This window comes from Capricornis sumatraensis, chromosome 5 (genome assembly GCF_032405125.1).
Source record: "Capricornis sumatraensis isolate serow.1 chromosome 5, serow.2, whole genome shotgun sequence".
Lineage (NCBI taxonomy): Eukaryota > Metazoa > Chordata > Mammalia > Artiodactyla > Bovidae > Capricornis > Capricornis sumatraensis.
Genome location: NC_091073.1, coordinates 43,707,017 through 43,728,966, shown reverse-complemented (window position 1 = coordinate 43,728,966; position 21,950 = coordinate 43,707,017).

The window sequence follows — 21,950 nt, the reverse complement described above, 5'->3', positions numbered from 1 at the left end:
GAATCATATTACTTTGAGTAGGGGGTAATGTTACTGATCAGGATATCAGTTCATTTTAAAATAGTATGTCAATCTGCAAATAAAAGTGCAGAGGAGAGAGTACAGGACTCATCTTTTCAATCCAGATGTGGGCCTCTGAGTAAGCTTTAAGTCTAATGAGGAAATTGCAGAGCTAATTAGCAATTGGAATAAGCTGAGTTGTAGGGAATGACTAAGAGGACACGAGAAAACTCTAGATTAGTGGGTTTTCTGGTTTCCATAGTTCAGTCACAAAAACTTCGGTACATAAAAGTTTCAATATTAAATAATAGGAAGCATTTTACAAACTAGCCTTGGCCAGGAAGCTTCGTTTTCAGGTTAAACGCATGTGTGTATAAATTTGAATGATACTTAAAAAGATAAGAACAGAATAGAACTCTAAAAGCTTTAGAAGAAACATCAATAACTTGCAGCAGTGTAATATTTAGCTCCCTTAAGAAACGGCAATATAAAATTACACTAGTCATCCATTGTTTCATAAATCTGCATTACTTAAAGAGAATTACGTTTTTTTCCGTGATCTTAGTTTTCCTTTCAACAAGACAAGATCAAAAATGAGATATATTTGGTGGTTGTTTTTTCCTGAATATACGCCATTTGTGAACTCTTAATTTCCTGCATTCCTTTCAGTGCACAGATTTAAGGAATTTTACTATATTTGGCTATCGAACTCTTAGAGAACCTGTAAATATAATGACATAGACACTTTCTTAGCATCTCCTGGGGATCTTCCTCACTTCACCTATTGGCACACAGCCTGATTACTCATATCTACTTCTCTTCCTAGGAATCTAGGAAGCTTATATTTCCAAGATCCCTTCAAATTAAGTTTGGACCAAGTGACTGGCTTCTCTTGCATTGGCTGTGGCCTCTTTTAGGCCTTTGTGTTTATCCTCACTCCACCTATTTCAGTAGTGATCTTGGAGGCCATGTGATCAAGACAGCAGGATCACAAGGTGAAAGAACCTGGGCCCCTGAGTCACCACTTGCTCAGAATATTATCTTTTTTATTATATGAGCAAGAAATAAACCTTCATCGTGTTAAACCATTGAATTTGGATGGTTATACATTACAATCACATGCATTAATTAACTTGAGTAATACTTCTAGCCTGGGTTTAATGTCTTCCATCTCACTGTAGTAACATCATATTTATGCATCTCATAGCTTTTGCCTCAGTAACTTTCCCCTTGCCTCTTTCTCTCCCACCACCACATTTTGCTTAAGATATAAACATGAGCCAAACTAGCTAAAAACATTAACAAGGAGTAACCACTATAAATGGTTCAGTTTTGTTTTGTTTTTTTAGCATAGCTGAACTGTAAAGATAATGAAACTTGAAGCTTTCAGTAGGAAATTTGAAGCTTCATTTCATTCCAGGAATAAAGAGGGAATGTCAAGGCAAATGGAAAATTCACTAGTTCGTGCTTCAGCAGGAGAATTAGGCCCCAATATAGAATCCACATCTAGAGAGCTGCAGTTTTATAAAATTAACAAGAGAAAAAGTGCTATTGAATCTGAATTAAGTGTAGAGTTGGAAATAAGACTTAGAAATACATCTGGAATTCACAACGTTTGTCCACTTAAGACAAAGAAGAGGGCCTAGAAAAAATAATTCTCCTTGTCCCAGGGTCGCAACAGAGAAATTTTGCCTATGTCAGGATTTTGGTGCTGAGAACAGTCTTTCATACAAAGTAAGAATTCCAAGCTTTTACATAGTGCTGTGCACATGGCATCCTTTGGTGGAGGGGTGGGATTGTGATGGGGGAACCTCACAAATAAAAATTAGAAAGCCACAGTTAGAAAATATCTGCCATAAAGAAGAACCAGGAAATAAGAGGTCTGTCACAACAGACCCTCAGATCCATCTGTCAAAGCAGACGTGCCAGACAACAGCTGCTGCTGCTGCTGCTGCTGCTGCTGCTGCTGCTAAGGCGCTTCAGTCGTGTCCGACTCTGTGCAACCCCATAGACGGCAGCCCACCAGGCTCCCCCATCCCTGAGATTCTCCAGGCAAGAACACTGGAGTGGGCTGCCATTTCCTTCTCCAGTGCATGAAAGTGAAAAGTCAAAGTGAAGTCGCTCAGTCGTGTCCTACTCTTCGCGACCCCATGAACTGCAGCCTACCAGGCTCCTCTGTCCTTGAGATTTTCCAGGCAAGAGTACTGGAGTGGGGTGCCATTGCCTCTTCCAAGACAACAGCTACTCTACCACAAATGTAAGGAAAATGGCTTCTCCTCACTAGTATTGAGAGACATACATCTTTAAAAGCCTATATAACTGTAGACATTTCTTTTTAGGTATTTACTGTATTACTTTTCCAAGGCTGCTGTAACAAATTGCCACCAACTGGTTGGCTTAAAACTACAGAAATTTGGAGGCTTAGTTTAGGAGTCCAAAATCAAGTTGTTGGCAGGGCCATGATCCCTTGAATGACTGTAGGGGAAAATCCTTTCTTGCCTCTTCTAGTTTCTGGTGGCTCCTAGCTATCCCTATCATTCCTTCATTTGTGGTAGCCCAGCTCCAATCTTTGCTCTGACTTAAGAGGACCTTATACCCTGCTATCCTCTGTATTTCTGTATCTCCAAAGCTCCCTCTCCTTATTAAGAAATGAATCATTGGCTTTAGGGCCCACTTTAATCCAGTATGACCTCATCTTAAATTCATTAATCTGCAAAGGTTTTATTTCCAAATAAGGTCACATTCACAGGTACCTGGGATTAAAGCTTCAACATGTCTTTCTGGGACACAATTCAACCCATGGCAGATATATACATGCTGTGATGATTTAAAGAAACAGACATTTCATAATGTGCTATCAAAGATTTGGCAACATTTCTGGAGGAAAATTAGCAGTAATTATTGAGATGTAAAATGTTCATATTTTTGGCACAATGATTTCACTTTGAGAAATGTATTCTCTAGAAAATAGTTGCTGCTGCTGCTAAGTCGCTTCAGTCATGTCCGACTCTGTGCGATCCCATAGACGGCAGCCCACCAGGCTCCCCCGTCCCTGAGATCCTCCAGGCAAGAACACTGGAGTGGGTTGCCATTTCCTTCTCCAATGCATGAAAGTGAAAAGTGAAAGTGAAGTCTCTCAGTCATGTCCAACCCTCAGCGACCCCGTGGACTACAGCCTATCAGACTCCTCCATCCATGGGATTTTCCAGGCAAGAGTACTGGAGTGGGGTGCCATTGCCTTCTCCAGAAAATAGGTGGAAGTATGTAAAAAAAAAAAAAAAAGTACAAAGCTATAAAGGCTTCATTTATGATAAAAATTTAAGTACATATTATTTACATTATAATAAAGCCTTTATGGGCTTCCCTGGTAGCTCAGTTGGTAAAGTATCTGCCTGCAATGCTGGAGACCCCAGTTTAATTCCTGGGTTAAGAAGATCTCCTGTAGGAGGGCATACAACTCACTCCAGTATTCTTGCCTGGAGAATCCCCATGGACAAAGGAGCCTGGAGGGCTACAGTCCATGGGGTCCCAAAGAGTCGGACATGACCGAGTGACTTAGTAGCAGTAGCAAAGACTTTATATTAAATAATTTTTAGTTGATAGTAAAATATCAATAAAATAATGTTAAAATTATGTACCACAGTTTTTTGAGGTATGCGTTTGTCAAAATGTATTTTTCTAGATGCTACTGGGTTTTTTTAACATATTTATCTTCTTTTTTTAAAAAAAAATTTCTCTAATAGTCATACCCATGTGTTACTTTTACAAATCAGGAAAAAAAATAAAACAATATTATTTCAAAACCCACCTATTCTGTGCTCATTCCAGCTGTAGTGACCTCTCAGTCTGCAGTTATAATAGATTATATCTGTTTATCTGCTTTTTTTGTCTTTTGTTTTTCTGAATTGTAATCACATCTTTCCTCAAACCCTTTAGATCAACATTGTTATCGTTTTTCTTATCCTGCTGAAATAATACTCTGCTGGTGTGATCACAGACCTGCTGAGGTAAATAGAAAATGATTTTGCAAAACAGCTACTTAAAAAAATAAGAATGCTACAAAAATCTCTCATACATTTAGCAAGTTACACAACACTATAAAACATGCTGAGAAGTTATGCTATTTCACAAATATGGCAGAGAACCATCAATAAAAAGGTAGCAAAGTAACCCTACAAGGAAAGAAATGGAAAAAGAAAGACATAATAATCCAGAACTCAGAAACTGAATGACTGATTGGCTAAGATACACCGGAAATTTTCACATTATTTCAATGTAACAGAGGATTTCCAATCTTGTTGTGTTATCCTTGCTTTAATAAAAGGTATATCCTACCAAGCAGACTCTAAAATTCAGAAATGAGCACATGCTTATAATACTTTAAAGCCCAATGTGTGTTGAGCTCTGCTGCTGCTGCTAAGTCACTTCAGTCGTGTTCGACTCTGTGTGACCCCATAGACGGCAGCCCACCAGGCTCCCCCGTCCCTGGGATTCTCCAGGCAAGAACATTGGAGTGGGTTGCCATTTCCTTCTCCAGTGTATGAAAGTGAAAAGTGAAAGTGAAGTCACTCAGTTGTGTCTGACTCGTAGCGACCCCATGGACTGCAGCCCACCAGGCTCCTCCATCCATGGAATTTTCCAGGCTAGGGTACTGGAGTGGTTTGGAATTGCCTTCTCCGGTGTGGAGCTCTATGGAGACTTAATCGGTCCATCCACTCTATTGGTCTGTGATGTAGGAATTTACAATCTCATCAGGAACAACCACTTGACATTTAGAACACTGCACAAAACAGTTAGATTAACTTTGAAAATAACCTTTCAGAATATGAAAATAATATAAAGTGATGAACTGAAAAGATAGAAATTAGACAAGAGATCATAAATTTTAAGTTGAAAATTGAAGTCAAGAAAAGCACCAAGAAAAAGTCAGGAGGTAGAGAAACTTGAAGGGAAGAATAAGCTATGGCCCAATAATATCTCTGTTGTAAATATGTGTCTTGATGGCATCCAAGGGGATGAGACTGAATTGTTGATATACTTGATATATCAGTAACAGAGGATAACTGAAACATCTTGGACTCTATTTGACTTCAGTCTTCCTCTAAAATCCTCATGGATGATAAAAGTTTTCGGATGTGTATATATAATATTTTAGTGAACTGAAGTCATATGAGGATGTTGCAGAGATACGTGATTGCACTGAGGTGCCACTATTTCTTAATCTGTTATGTGCTTATTCTTAACATTAGATTTTTTTTAACTACAAGCAATTATCAGTAAGAAAATTATGTAAAACATGCCTGGCTATTTTTCTTACATCAATTGTAAAACCAACAAAAATGACTGTCCTGAATGTTGGCCAGTACATGAAGAAATATACGTTCTCATGTGTTTTTCTAGGATTTGTGAATTGGTATCCAGTTTCTAGAGGGAAACTGCTGTCTCTGTTGACCAGGCCCACCTAAGAATTTTGCTTCTGGGATTCACCCCAAGGTAATAGAAGGATGCTGCTGCTGCTGCTGCTGCTGCTGCTGCTGCGTCACTTCAGTCGTGTCCAACTCTGTGCGACCCCATAGATGGCAGCCCACCAGGCTCCCCCATCCCTGGGATTCTCCAGGCAAGAACACTGGAGTGGGTTGCCATTTCCTTCTCCGATGCGTGAAAGTGAAAAGTCAAAGTGAAGACACTCAGTCATGTCCAACTCTTAGTGACTCCATGGACCACAGCCTACCAGGCTCCTCCATCCATGGAATTTTCCAGGCAAGGGTACTGGAGTGGGTTGCCATTGCCTTCTCCAATTTAAAACTAAATATCTATAAATATAACCCTTTATAGAAGTTAATCAAAAAATAATGTAGATACAGGTTTATTGATATGGGAAATTATCTCTACTATATTATTTACTAAAGAGAATTAAAAAGTAAGTTTTGATTACTAAAGATTATCAAGAATATATATTTCAATGAACCTGTTTTTATGTAGAGTGTGACAGTACACACCAAGAAGTTGCTAGTTGTATGTGAACAATCAAATGTAAGGATATTTTTGCTTCTTTATTTTAACTAAGACTATACAATAGCCATGAGATGATGGATAATAGCAAAATAAAATGGGAAGGCAGTATATTCAATTCTTCAGCCATCTGGCCCACTAATTTGGATTGTTCTGTATGGTCATTGGCTTTTTAAAGATCTTAACATACTAACTTTCTAATAAGTCTTAAAACAAGAGTCAAAAAATGGGTACATAATTGTTAAAAATTGTTTAAATATATTGTGAAAATATTTTTATTTTAATATTAGATTGTAAAGTGGTCATTGTAATTACAGCAGAATATATGTACAGGGTCTCCCTTTAGCCCTTGGACAATTTTTGAGTAATTGAGCTGTGCTGTGCCTAAGAATATCATCCAAAAAATATCCATGGGATGCCTATTATGTACCAAGCCCTACTCTAGGCACTGTTCAGTTCAGTTGCTCAGTTGTGTCTGACTCTTTGTGACCCCATGGACTGCAGCATGCCAGGCCTCGCTACCCATCACCAACTTCTGGAGTTCACTCAAACTCATGTCTGTTGAGTTGGTGATGCCATCCACCTATCTCATCCTCTGGCATCCCCTTCTCCTCCCACCTTCAATCTTTCCCAGCATCAGGGTCTTTTCAAATGTGTCAGCTTGTCACATCAGGTGGCCAAAGGATTGGAGTTTCAGCTTCAACATCAGTCCTTCCAGTGAACACTCAGGACTGATTTCCTTTAGGATGGACTGGTTGGATCTCCTTGCATTTCAAGGGACTCTCAAGAGTCTTCTCCAACACCCCAGCATCAATTCTTCAGCACTCTGCTTTCTTTATAGCCCAACTCTCACATCCATATATGACTACTGGAAAAACCATAGCCTTGACTAGATGGACCTTTGTTTGAAAGGAATATCTCTGCTTTTGAATATACCATCTAGGTTGGTCATACTTCACTTCCAAGGAGTAAGCATATTTTAATTTCATGGCTGCTGTCACCATCTGCAGTGATTTTGGAGCCCCCCAAAAATAAAGTCTGACACTGTTTCCACTGTTTTCCCATCTATTTGCCATGAAGTGAAGGGACTGGATGCCATGTTCTTAGTTTTCTGAATGTTGAGCTTTAAGCCAACTTTTCACTCTCCCCTTTCACTTTCATCAAGAGGCTCTTTAGTTCTTCTTCACTTCCTGCCATAAATGTGGTGTCCTCTGCATATCTGAGGTTATTGATATTTCTTCTGGCAATCTTGATTCCAGCTTGTTCTTCATCCAGCCCAGCATTTCTCATGATGTACTCTGCATATAAGTTAAATAAGCAGGATAAAGCTGAAACTCCAGTACTTTGGCCAACTCATGCGAAGAGTTGACACATTGGAAAAGACTCTGATGCTGGAAGGGATTGGGGGCAGGAGGAGAAGGGAACAACAGAGGATGAGATGGCTGGATGGTATCACCGACTCGATGGACGTGAGTTTGAGTGAACTCTGGTTGTTGGACAGGGAGGCCTGGCGTGCTGCAATTCATGGGGTCGCAAAGAGTCGGACACGACTGAGTGACTGAACTGAACTGAACTGAGCAATATACAGGCTTGACATACACCCTTTCCTATTTGAAACCAGTCTCTTTTTCCATGTCCAGTTCTAGCTGTTGCTTCCTGACCTGCATACAAATTTCTCAAGAGGCAGATCAGGTGATCTGGTATTCCCATCTCTTTCAGAATTTCCCACAGTTTACTGTGATCCACACAGTCAAAGGCTTTGGCACAGTCAAGAAAGCAGAAATAGATGTTTTTCTGAAACTCTCTTGCTCTTTCCATGATCCACCAGATGTTGGCAATTTGTTCTCTGGTTCTTCTACCTTTTCTAAAACCAGCTTGAAGAACTGGTGGTTCATGATTCACGTACTGTTGAAGCCTGGCTTGGAGAATTTTGAGCATTATTTTACTATGGTATGAAGTGAAGTCATTCAGTCTTGTCTGACTTTTTGCAACCCTATGGACTGTAGCCTACCAGGCTCCTCCATCCTTGGGATTTTCCATGCAAGAGTATTGGAGTGGGTTGCCATTTCCTTCTCCAAGGGCATCTTCCCAACCCAGGGATCGAACCCAGGTCTCCTGCATTGCAGGCACACTTTTTTCTATCTGAGCCACCAGGGAAGCCCACTCACGTGTGAGATGAGTGCAATTGTATGGTAGTTTGAATATTCTTTGGCATTGCCTTTCTTTGGGACTAGAATGAAAACTGACCTTTTCCAGTCCTGTGGCCACTCTAGGCACTGAGAATAGTGCAAAACAGGGAAATTCATGAAGCTCTCATTATAGTAGAAGAGACAAATAATAAGCAAAATAGGTAAGTAAATGGTAGTTTATTAAATATGACAGTGTTATTTGGGAAAAATTAAGGAGGGAGTGTGCTGATTTTAATAGGGAACTCAGAGTTCAGAAAGGATGGTAGTTACACCCCTTTTGACTATTTAGATCCATTCTTCACACTTCTGTGTCCTGTCTTGTGCCCCAGAAAAATGATCACTATGACTGTATGTATCATCCAGTTCTCTTGTCCTCTGGATTTCTAGTTGAATTTGAGCAAAGAAGTTACCAGTAGGAGATATGAAGTGAGAGAAGTCTGATTATTTACTCCCCCAACCAGCCACCATGTTTCATCTCTTTGGTGCACTAACCTAACCATGGTTACTGTTGGGAAACTTGTATACTATGGAGTAGCTCTCAAGTTTCTCTTAGTAGTTTCCTACCTCTCTCTGTCAAGCCTAGGTATTTTAAGGGATTCTCATCAGTGAGTCTTTCTGGGTAATAGCAATGCAATAGCAATGCCATCTGCTATTGCTTCGCTTTGGGTTTCCCCTGGTGGCTCAATGGTAAGGAATCTACCTGCAATGCAGAAGCCACAGGAGATGTGGGTTTGATTCCTGGGACAGGAAGATTCCCTGGAAGAGGGCATGGCAACCCACTCCAGTATTCTTGCTTGGAAAATCCCATGGACAGAGAAGCCTGGCAGGTTATAGTACCTAGGGTTGCAAAGAGTCAGGAACGACCAAAGTGACTTTGCACACATGCATTGCTTCTCTTTATTGTCCTTACATCTACCTAAATTGTTTCTCCACTAAACTGTTGAAATACTGTTTTGAGTATATTGTGTCCTGCTTGGCTAATTTCTAATATTATAATTTTTAGCAAATTTTGGCCACCCCAAATAGACCTTCTACATTAGATTTGGAACTATTGCTCATATACTGAAAGATGCAAACCAAGAATCTCCTTGTAGGAATAAATGGGACACAATCTGTGGCTTGCATTGTATTAGCATTACTCAGATTACCACTGGTAGTGACATGGGATGGAACACTGGTGGAGAATAAGGCATCTGCAAATCTTGTAATAGTAAAGCCTTTGGTCATTGTGATAATGATGACGAAGAACTGTGGGATGAGCTAGTCATTTCTGAATAACTTAAAAACATGAAAACAGAGAGAGATACTGAAAGCCCCAGTATATAGTCAAGACCTAGCATAATCCAGAGATCAGGCAATATAAGTGAAAATTATTTACAAGAGTATAGGGAAAAGTAGGATAAAATATTGATCTATTGATTTTGGCTGAACTTAGGGAAACTGGGATGCATCTTACATGTTAGCTTAAACACTTGGTAGCAGGGTTAACAGTGGCTTGATTCATTAACCAAGTGAAAACTGAACTCTGTGGTGAAGTACTATCAACGAAACTGAAATGACAACACTACCTGGCATGCCAAAGGAATGAGCGGGAAAGCCTAAGGGATGCTGGAGTGGATCTACATGTGCTCCTTGCGTAAGTTGCTCAGCCACATCCTGTCTTCTTGGAAACCCAGAAGTTCTGCTCTTTCCCAAAGCATTAGTGAAAGCTGTGGGATGGCGGTCTTCTGTAGACCAGAGATAATGATGGAAATGAAATATCTGAGTTTAATTTTAATGCACAACTCCTGGTCAAATGTGCCAGAAATAGGCCTAAACTGTTGAAGGCAATAGATCATAAGTATTTGAAAAAGGACACTGCAATGTGACCACAAGTTATACCATGATTCTTTCTTTCAGTCTTCTCCAAATGGAGGGAGGGGGTGGTAGAACTCTATACCAGAGAAGAAAATGCAGTGTTTTCAGAAGGCTGTTAGACTTACACAGAGGCTCTTCACTAAAGCTAATCCCTATAACTCCAAAATCCCACTATAGCTACAGCTTAGAGTGGAGCTTTATCAAAGTACAGTGATAGAGTCTTGATCTCGATCTGTCTCACAGTGAAACCAGTAATCCATCCTGTGGTTATTTGTCTAGTCCAAGCACACTCAGTAAGAATGCATATACTAATTAGCAACGGGCCAAACACCCCACATTAATTACCTGACCATGGAGTAAGGGCTATTATGATACAAAAAAAAAAAAGTCCAGTGGAAGCCTCTATAAGTGTTGCTGTACACCCAAAATGGTACATTCAAAGCAACATTGCATCTCCAGGAGAATTACACAAATTAGCACCATCATTAAGGTCTTGAAAAATGCATGGTTTGTAGTTCCTCACAGATCCCTGTTTAGCTTGTCTCTTTAGCCATTATAAAACCAAATATTTCTTGAATAATGACCGGATTTTCTTGAGGATGGTCAGTAGCTTGGGCTAATCATAGTTGCTTTTCTTGATATAATTGCAGCAAATCAGTTCTTGGTACCTGATATACAGCTATTGATGAGACATCGCTTTCTTTTCAGTTCTCGCCAACAAAGAGAAGGAGCTGACTTGCACCTGGAAAGATGGAAGATTTGCTTGCTGGATGTGACATGCAAGCACATTAGGTACACTCTGGTAGTCTGGTAGGATGTCGTTATAATGAGCCAGGAAGATGACTGTGGTTCCTCTGGACTATAATACAACAGAGAGACGAGCTGGCATAACCCTGAGGTAAGCAGTGAGCACAGACTTCTGATTTTTCCAGGTGCAAGCCAATTACTTCTACTTATCTTTCTTGGTGGGAACTGACTTTCAAAATGTCAATTTTGTGGCATGTAAAATATTTTGTCGGTAAGGTTATTATTTTTTTGAGAAACAGTAGATTTTAGGAGTGGGGAAGGGATGAACACCTGTGATTATTTGTCATTTTACCATCAGATCTAGTCCCTCTCTTTGCCCCCACTCTGCGCTCTTAGAGTATCTATCCAAGATTTCCTCACTCTTTGGCTTTTATTGAAATACAGCGAATGTAAGGCCCCACCGGTCATAGGATGAGCAGAAAGAGACAGTGAGAGATCAGCATATTTACTTCCTCTTATCCTCTCCCTGATGAAGTATATAGTTTGTTAGCGCCTCTGTTTTTGTGTTTACAGGTGCCAGCTTCTGTCAGGTAACTTGCCTCTTAATGTTACAGCTCTTACTACTGTCAGAGAAGAGTCTCTGTCCTTGGAGCTTTTACCTAGGGATGGTAATGGCTTACAGCTGTTGCTAATTTTTGGCTGCTTCACCATCATTTTGTAGTTTAGTTTGCTTAAACCTTTACACAGCTTTTGCGAATAATCCCTGATGGTCACAAATTTGAGCTACCAGCTCATTTCTGCCAGGACGCCGGCCGACATGGAAGGTCTGACAGGGGTATGGGAAGGTAAGATTTGCAAAAATATTTTAAGAGGGAGCTAGCAATATGAATATGTTTGGAAAGAGTGTTCTGTATTGAGATGAGAGAAACACTAAGGCCCTGAGGCAAGAGTATGACCATTTTCCTTGCTTAAGAAGCAGCAAAGAGGCAAGTTTTGATGAAGCGGTATAGGCAAGGAGAAGATCTGTAAGAAATGAGATTAGGAAGAGAGGCGCTTGGATGAACTTAACATTTGTTGTAGGGAATTTGGATTTCCCTCTGTAACATGGGGTGCCATTGGGAGGTTCAAGAGTAAAAGATGAGTTATTGAACAGGATCATGCTGTCTGCTGTGCTGTGAACAGACTGGAGGGGCACATGTAGCAGAGATAGTTGCAATAATCTTAAAATAATTCAGGCTAGAGATGACTGTGGCTTGGATCAGAGTGATAGCTGTGGAGGTAATGAGAAGTAGTCATATTCTCAGTGTATTTTGGAAGTAAAACTAACCATATTTACTTACGGTTTGCATAAAGAGTGTGAGCGAAATAAGAGGAATGTCTACAACTGTTTTGTCTGCCCAGTGAGAAGAACAGACTCACAATGAATTGAGATGAACTTTGAATTGTTTTGAAGGAAAACAGAATACTCATTTTTATCATCAATTCATCCGTTAACCCTTCTGAAGAAACTCAATATTTTGTCTATCTGCTTTATCTTATAAAATATAAAATATGCTACAATATTGCTTTTCCTATTAAATGACAAATTCTGTAGTGCTATACAATTTTCAAAACTTTCACATGCATGATTTCATATAATTCTGAAACAATCCTTTTCTTCTCCTACCCTTATTTTGCCCCTCTCTCCACTGGTAATCACTTGCTTGTTTTCTATATTTGTGAGTCTGTTTCTTTTTTGTTTTACTCACTAGTTCCATCTTTTATATTTCACATATAATTGACATTATACACTTTCTCTGACTTATTTCACTTAACACAGTGCTCCCCAAGTCCATACAAACTGCTGAAAATGGCAAGACTTCATTACTTTTATGACTGATTAGCACTCCAGTGTGTGTGTGTGAGTATGTGTTAGCCACATCTTTATTCATCTATTGATGGACACATGTTGCTTCCATGTCTTGGCTGCTGTAAATAGTGTTGCTCTGAACATTGGGGTGTATGTTCTTTCTGATATATTTTTGTTTCTTTTAAGATATGTTACATATTGTTTTATTGTTGCTGTATAAATATTCTCTAGGTCAGCAGTCCCCAACAATTTTGGCACCAGGGACTGATTTCGTGGAAGACAATTTTCCCACAGACCAGGGATTTGGGGGATGGTTTTGAAGCTCATTGTGCACTTTATTTCTAATATAATGCCATCACTGATCTGACAGCAGGTACCAGCTGACATCCCAGAGGTTGGGGACCGCGCTGATCTAAATAGCAAACTAGTTGAAATTTTCACAATTTATTCATTTTATTTTATTTTATTTTATTTTTAACTTTATAATACTGTATTGGTTTTGCTATACATCAACATGAATCCACCAAGGGTGTACATAAGTTCCCACTCCTGAACCCCCCTCCCACCTCCCTCCCCTTACCATCCCTCTGGGTTATCCCAGTGCACCAGCTCCAAGCATCCTGTATCCTGCATCGAATACACACGTTTTCATGCTTTATTTTCATAACACAGTGTAAGAAGCTATATAAACCAAAAACTAATTTTTTAATAATATCTACTCAATGTTTAGAATCATCCGTCTTTTTTCCATGTAAATAATATATTTATATTAGAAAATGAAAGCATTTCTGGGGAATAGCTAAGACGTCAAAGATCATAAAATATAATGTCAAGGACACTTTAAAAAATGTTGCAAGAGAAAAATAGTACATGTGGTTAGGTCACTGGCGTCAAAGCAATCATGTGTCTCACAAGTATAGCTGTAGGGTTTTTTAAATTGCATAAATTAAACTGTTTTCTTAGAAGTGTTTCAGTTTACAGTAATTAGAATCTGATGTTTATTTAAAAGAATCTGAAATTATTGCTATAACTGATCCTACCATTTGCATAAGATAAAAACAAACAGTATCAGTGAATTGTTAAGATAGTCAAGACTCTATATTTTTAAAAAGGATTTATTGAAACTTACAAAAAGAACTTTAATAAGTTTTTATGCAGAGATAATTTAATGAAGTTAAACATGACTGAACAGATACTCCTTCTCAAACACAGATGCATTAAGAAAAAATGCAAAGGAACAGAATGTTGCCTTTGATTCCTTTCAGTGCAAGCTTTGATGTATTCATTTTCCTCTGGAAATTATTCCTTTAGAGAACTGTTTTAATGATAGGCAACTGAAAGACTGTGTCTTAATCGTTACAATTTCAAATGTAAACCTGACAAGGGCAAAGGTCATAGAAAAAATCATATCTGAATGTCTGAAATAATAGTAATAAGAGTAAAATATCACCATTCCAATGTTTCCAATAGTGTAGTATTTAATTAGGGCTTCAGAATAATGATGCCTTTCATAAATGAAATTATATTAATTCATGTCTTTCTAATAATGACCCCATGGTGGGCAATCTAATTAACTTGTGCATATGTGCACCATGACTTGTACTTCCCTGGTGACTCAGATGGTAAAGAATCTGCCTACAGTGTAGGAGACACAGGTTTGATCTCTTGGTTGGGAAGATCCCCTAGAGACTGGAATGGCTACACATTCCTGTATTCTTCTCTGGAGAATTCTATGGATAGAGGAGCATGGCAAGCTATACAGTCCATGGGGTCACAAAGAGTTGGACATAACAGAGCAACTTTGATTTTTCACACCATGACTTCAGTTCAGTTCAGTTCATTCACTCAGTCGTGTCCAATTCTTTGAGACCCCATGAATCGCAGCACACCAGGCCTCCCTGTCCATCACCAACTCCTGGAGTTCACCCAAACTCATGTGCATCGAGTTGGTGATGACATCCAACCATCTCATCCTCTGTTGTCCCCTTCTCCTCCTGCCTCCAATCCCTGCCACCATCAGAGTCTTTTCCAATGAGTCAATTCTTCCTATGAGGTGGCCAAACTACTGAAGTTTCAGCTTTAGCATCATTCCTTCCAAAGAAATCCCAGGGCTGATCTCCTTGCAGTCCAAGGGACTCTCAAGAGTCTTATCCAACACCACAGTTCAAAAGCATCAATTCTTTGGCGCTCAGCTTTCTTCATAGTCCAATTCTCACATCCATATATGACCACTGGAAAAACCATAGCCTTAACTAGATGGACCTTTGTTGGCAAAGTAATGTCTCTGCTTTTGAATACTCTATCTAGGTTGGTCATAACTTTTCTTCCAAGGAGTAAGCGTCTTTTAATTTCATGCCTGCAATCACCATCTGCAGTGAGTTTGGAGCCCCCCAAAATAAAGTCTGACACCGTTTCCACTGTTTCTGCATCTATTCCCTTGAAGTGATGGAAGCAGTGGAAATGAGAAATAGATTTAAGGGCCTAGATCTGATAGATAGAGTGCCTGATAAACTATGGAATAAGGTTCGTGACATTGTACAGGAGACAGGGATCAAGACCATCCCCATGGAAAAGAAATGCAAAAAAGCAAAATGGCTGTCTGAGGAGGCCTTACAAATAGCTCTGAAAAGAAGAGAGGTGAAAAGCAAAGGAGAAAAGGAAAGATATAAGCATCTGAATACAGAGTTCCAAAGAATAGCAAGAAGAGATAAGAAAGCCTTCTTCAGCGATCAATGCAAAGAAATAGAGGAAAACAACAGAATGGGAAAGACTAGAGATCTCTTCAAGAAAATTAGAGATACCAAGGGAACATTTTATGCAAAAATGGGTTCAATAAAGGACAGGAATGGTATGGACCTAACAGAAGCAGAAGATATTAAGAAGAGGTGGCAAGAATACACAGAAGAACTGTACAAAAAAGAGCTTCATGACCCAGATAATCATGATGATGTGATCACTCATCTAGAGCCAGACATCATGGAAAGTGAAGTCAAGTGGGCCTTAGAAAGCATCACTATGAACAAAGCTAGTGGAGGTGATGGAATTCTGGTTGAGCTGTTTCAAATCCTGAAAGATGATGCTGTGAAAGTGCTGCACTCAATATGCCAGCAAATTTGGAAAACTCAGCAGTGGCCACAGGACTGATAAAGGCCAGTTTTCATTCCAATCCCAAAGAAAGGCAATGCAAAAGAATGCTCCAACTACCGCACAATTGCACTCATCTCACATGCTAGTAAAGTAATGCTCAAAATTCTCCAAGCCAGGCTTCAGCAATATGTGAACCATGAACTCCCTGATGTTCAAGCTGGTTTTAGAAAAGACAGAAGAACCAGAGATCAAATTGCCAACATCCACTGGATCATGGAAAAAGCAAGAGAGTTCCAGAAAAACATCTATTTCTGCTTTATTGACTATGCCAAAGCCTTTGACTGTGTGGATCACAATAAACTGTGGAAAATTCTGAGAGAGATGGGAATACCAGACCACCAGACCCGCCTCTTGAGAAGTCTGTATGCAGGTCAGGAAGCAACAGTTAGAACTGGACATGGAACAACAGACTGGTTCCAAATAGGAAAAGGAGTACGTCAAGGCTGTATATTGTCACCCTGCTTATTTAACTTCTGTGCAGAGAACATCATGAGAAACGCTGGACTGGAAGAAACACAAGCTGGAATCAAGATTGCTGGGAGAAATATCAATAACCTCAGATATGCAGATGACACAACCCTTATGGCAGAAAGTGAAGAGGAGCTAAAAAGCCTCTTGATGAAAGTGAAGGAGGAAAGTGAAAAAGTTGGCTTAAAGCTCAACATTCAGAAAACGAAGATCATGGCATCTGATCCCACCACTTCATGGGAAATAGATGGGGAAACAGCGTCAGACTTTATTTTTTGGGGCTTCAAAATCACTGCAGGTGGTGATTGCAGCCATGAAATTAAAAGATGCTTACTTCTTGGAAGAAAAGTTATGACCAACCTTGATAACATATTCAAAAGCAGAGACATTACTTTGCCAACTAAGGTCCATCTAGTCAAGGCTATGGTTTTTCCAGTGATCATGTATGGATGTGAGAGTTGGACTGTGAAGAAGGCTGAGTACTGAAGAACTGATGCTTTTGAACTGTGGTGTTGGAGAAGACTCTTGAGAGTCCCTTGGACTGCAAGGAGATCCAATCAGTCCATTCTGAAGGAGATCAACCCTGAGATTTCTTTGGAAGGAAGGATGCTAAAGCTGAAACTCCAGTACTTTGGCCACCTCATGCAGAGAGTTGGCTCATTGGAAAAGACTCTGATGCTGGGAGGGATTGGGGGCAGGAGGAGAAGGGGACGACAGAGGATGAGATGGCTGGACGGCATCACGGTCTTGATGGACGTGAGTCTGAGTGAACTCTGGGAGTTGGTAATGGACAGGGAGGCCTGGCGTGCTGCGATTCATGGCGTCGCGAAGAGTCGAACATGACTGAGCGACTGAACTGATGGAAGCAGATGCCATGATCTTTGTTTTCTGAATGTTGAGCTTCAAGCCAAGTTTTTACTCTCCTCTGTTTACTTTCGTCAAGAGGCTTTTTAGTTCCTCCTCACTTTCTTCCATAAGGGTGTTAGATTACAAAAATTCCCTGGAAGGGACTTAGAGTGATGGATTTTTGATGACTCGGTATCTTTTTAATCTCTCTCTGTATAGTCTTTTTAGTAACCTGCCTGATGGCATTTCCCAACTGTTGAATTTGATCAAGTATTAATAATTCTTTCTTCATGTCTCTCAAACTGACCTGTGCTTATCTTTGCTCCTTATTTTTCCCAGCCTCCCAAACTCTACCTCTAGAAACCAAATCCCAATGAGCAAACAAACCAACAATGAAACAATCCTCTCTGTCTTTTGTCTCAGTCATGCTGATTTCCTTGACCATTTATTTCCTGAATTGATCACACTCCCCCTCCTTGCCTCCAGTCTTTGTACATGTTTTGTCTGCACCAATTTTTAGAATAATTTAAAAATTACCTTTCAATAAGCCTTGTGAGACCCCCCTGTCTTTTTATGGACTGGTTTAGATGGTCTTCTTGTCACACCATAGCATCCCCATCTATTAGTCATTTTATTTGTCTCCCCTATCTTCTTGGAAGTTGCTTAAATATGTTCTGTATTTTTATTCCCAATGCTTAGTGAATCCCCCATCTAAAACATGAAACTGATTTGATGCAATCAAATTTAAATTTTTTGTGGAAAATTTAGTTTATTTGAAGTCATCAAATAAAAGTTGCTAGCACAACTAGGCAAAAATTATTATATTAATAATTACAGTTGTTGGAGTCCCCCACTTCACTCTGCAGACCTGCTCACCTAACAGTAGTCTTAATAGACATGGGGCAGTTCCAGAGATAATTTAAAACAAAAGTAAATTGTTTTACTTCTTACATAGTCTATAAAGATTTATATGATCCGACCGCATCTCCTACCACTCTCAGGCCTCCTCAAGCCTCTATAGCTATCTTGGAGATTTCTGGACACTGGATCCTTTCCTTAGATCCTTATGCATGTAATTCTCTCCGTCCTGAGTTACTTGCACAGAGCTTCTCCCTCATTTAGGGCTTGCTCAAAAAACACTCAGAGAACAGGCTAATCTGGGCACCATGTCTAAAATATCAGCATCTTATGTGTCATTACTCTCTTGGTTTATCCTAATAGCTGTGCTTTCTTAATAACTTTTTCAACATCTGTTTTGATTTGCATTTTTTTTGGATTTATTACTCATCTAATTATAAGCCCAATGATAACAAAGATTTGTCTTATAAACAGCTCTGTTTCTAGGACCTGGACCAGGGCCTCACACTGGGTATAATTTCAATGAGTATTGCTGGAAGGAAGGATAGATTAAAGATTTTAAACCATTAATTTTCAAGAAAAAAAGTTTATTCATTGCTTCAAATCAAATTGAGGAGATGACATTCTCATATACTCAAACTAGGCATGTAGTCATCTCTCTCTTAGTTAATCTCAAATAGCAACAACAGATTGATTAAATGGTGGATTTAGTGATTATGTAGGAATAATCTTGTCAGAATTAGTAAAAATCATCTAATACATTTTAATTCATTGTGACTACAGAGAAAATTTATATATATACATAAAATACAGTAATTCCAGTTTATCAACACAAGATGTTTCTTAAGTACTTGGGCTTTTTTCAATGTTACTATTTTAACAAAGTTGTCTTTGGGATGGTAATTCCATAAATACTTGTTGAGAATTGTAAGGCACTGGAGACAGAGCAGGAACTCCAGCTGTATCATAAATGATATTTTATTCTCCTAGCCATAGTGGTTCATGTCAAAAAGTGCCCCAAATCGGCCCTTTTGAAAGGCAGATGGTTTTGAAAGGTGCTTTTTAAGCGATTTTGAAAGTATTTGGGTACAGAGTTGTAGATGGCTACGTCAACCCCCATCTTGTAGAGAAGTCCATCTATGGTTCAGATAATAAAGGCAACCAACAGGAAGAAATAGAAACCAGCGTCAGACAAAATCTTACAGGAGGTTGTTGTGTGATTTGAACTGGTCTAATTTTGAAGCTGTCTTTTCTAAGATTTGGGTGCTTAGCTTTTCTTTCAGGTCTCTGTGCTACCACAATATATGTCCAATACATTGCTTATTATTGATTAAGCTATTAACAATTGATTTCTGTCTTTGTAACTAATAAAATTTCTAACCAACATCATTATTCATAACAAAATACTTTTTTTGAAAATTAGTATACTTTAACCCTATGAAAGTTTATGATGCTGTTAAAGAAAATAAAGATACATAAATACTTGGAATTTGCCTCAGTGCATTATAAGAACAAATTAAAAATAGTTTATATCGTAAGATACCATTGGGGCTGGAGGCTGAAAGTGTTGAGGGGGAAACTTTATACATGGCATATTATAATTTTTGGTCATTTACAATATTTGTTATGTTTATATTTTTAATAAAATAAATGTAGAAATATTTAAAAAGTAAAAAAATAAAAGTTAAGGCAATTCAACTCAGACTGAGAATACTAAGCCTGTGTCTATACCACTAAACCATGTTATGTGTATTTGTTAGGCTAAATTTTTGTCTTGTCTTTAAACTAGGAGTGTACTAGTAATCTGATTTTGAAAAATTTTGTGATTGCTATAAGCCACCAGCCATGATAAGGCAACTTCTTAGATATAAATCATGTTTCTAAGATCAAGTCAGTGCTTATTCAAGTTGTTTTATATATTACTATACTGTAAGAGTTTAACAATATGAAACAAAAGACATAACAAGAGAAAAAATCTTTCTATAAAGAATTGAGAGAGGAATCACAGAGCTAGTGTTACATATAGATTATTTTGTGTATAGAAAAATTTTGGACCAATATTCTTTAACTGTATTATTATATACAGAGAGTGAAGATGCTAGCCCTAGGGCTCATCTGCTCTGTGATTTCATAACAGACACAGATGCAAGAATTGCTCTACACTTTAGATCTAGAGTCTCACAGAATTATGATGTGACTTTCTAGCTGCTGGAATGCATTAAGTTCACATAGAATATACATGATTTTTCTCCTCACATAAGCACTGATGTTACCTGTGTCATCTGAACTAATTTCTGACTCAACATTGCCTGGATCCTTTTCATCAAGTAAAGATGATGCATCATAGCAGAAAAGAGCAGGACTTTTGAGTTATTCAAATCTGGGTTTGAAATCCTAATTCTTTTACTTGTAAGCCTTGGGATTTAGGCCTATTACTTAACTGTTTTATGCACAATTTCCCAATAGGAGAAATGGGCTGCTAATGTTGAACATACAGATTTTTTGTTAATTTTAATTGTGAGCAGTTTGACACATAATGTTGTTGTTCAGTTGCTCAGTCATGTCTGACTCCTTGCAACCCCCAGGGCTGCAGCACACCAGGCTTCCCTGTCCTTCACCATCTCCCGGAGCTTGTTCAAACTCATGTCCACTGAGTTGGTGATGCCGTCCAACCATCTCATCCTCTGTCGTCCCCTTCTCCTATAGTATCTCAATTATTTATAGGCATGTTACCATTACTCTAGTCAACATCCAGCTCAGTCACACTAAAGAGCTGTTTGAATAAAAGCCTTATAACAAATAATGACAGAGGGAAAGCCTCTTGTAATATTTTGCTATGAGCAATTAATTTAACCTTCATCAAATAGAATCATTTTTGTTGTTGTTTTAAAATACACTTTGCTCAGACTATTAAATTGCCCTGTGTCAGTTCTAGTAACAATATAATAAATTCATTATGACTATAATAAAATCAGCATAAATCCTAACCTCTCAGGGATGATGTGTATGGTGATATTATCTGGAATTGCACACATAAAAATATTCATTCTTTTTGGAATGTATCTAAAATGAACTGCCCAAATGTGCCTGTAAGATTTTATTAAAAGTTTATTCCAATGTATACTTTACCCTATAGTCATGGTTAATGCTTAAGAATTTGCAGGGTTTAAGCGTTCTCTTGAGAATAAAGATCGAAAAAAAGATGAATTGATTAAGCAGCAAGACAACAAAAGACGTTTATTTTGGAGACTCAGGAAATTGTAACCCAAGTCTCTTCTGAGTGTTTGCTATAATGTAATCCTAATTGTTGTTGTTTAGTTGCTTAAATTGTGTCCTGCTCTTTGTAATGCCATGGACTGTAGTCTGCCAGACTCCCCTATCCATGGGATTTCCCACTCAAGAATACTGGGGTAGATTGCTGTTTCATTCTCCAGGTGATTTTCCTGACAGTTCAAACCCGTGTTTTCTGGACTGGCAGGTGGATTCTTTACCACTGAGCCCAGAGAAGCCCAATCTAATTATGTGTTATATGATTTTTCGGTAACTTCTGAATTTGCACAGACAACAAAGCCACCAAGTGTGATTTCCTTAAATGTACAGATAAGGGGTATAGTGTCAATTTTATGAATCAATACTAGAGGACAGAACAGGTAACAGACCTTTAATGGGAAAATAAAAAGTGGCAAATAGGGTTTCATGCCTCCATTGGATCAGGCCAACTTCTGATTAGTTCAATTGGATCAACTTCTGATCCTTTAAATTCAAATGTTTCAATAAATGTTGTAATCTATAGGCATATTTTTTCTTAATAAGAAAAATATGTTTTATTAAGAAATAAAAAGAAAAATCTTATTTTATTTTATAAAATAAAAAGAAATAATCTTTTTATTTCATAATAAGAAAATTCATGGTGATCCAGAAGCCATCCTGGGAGAGCTTTTCATTCATATGTTTTATATAACATTCAGTTCAACTCT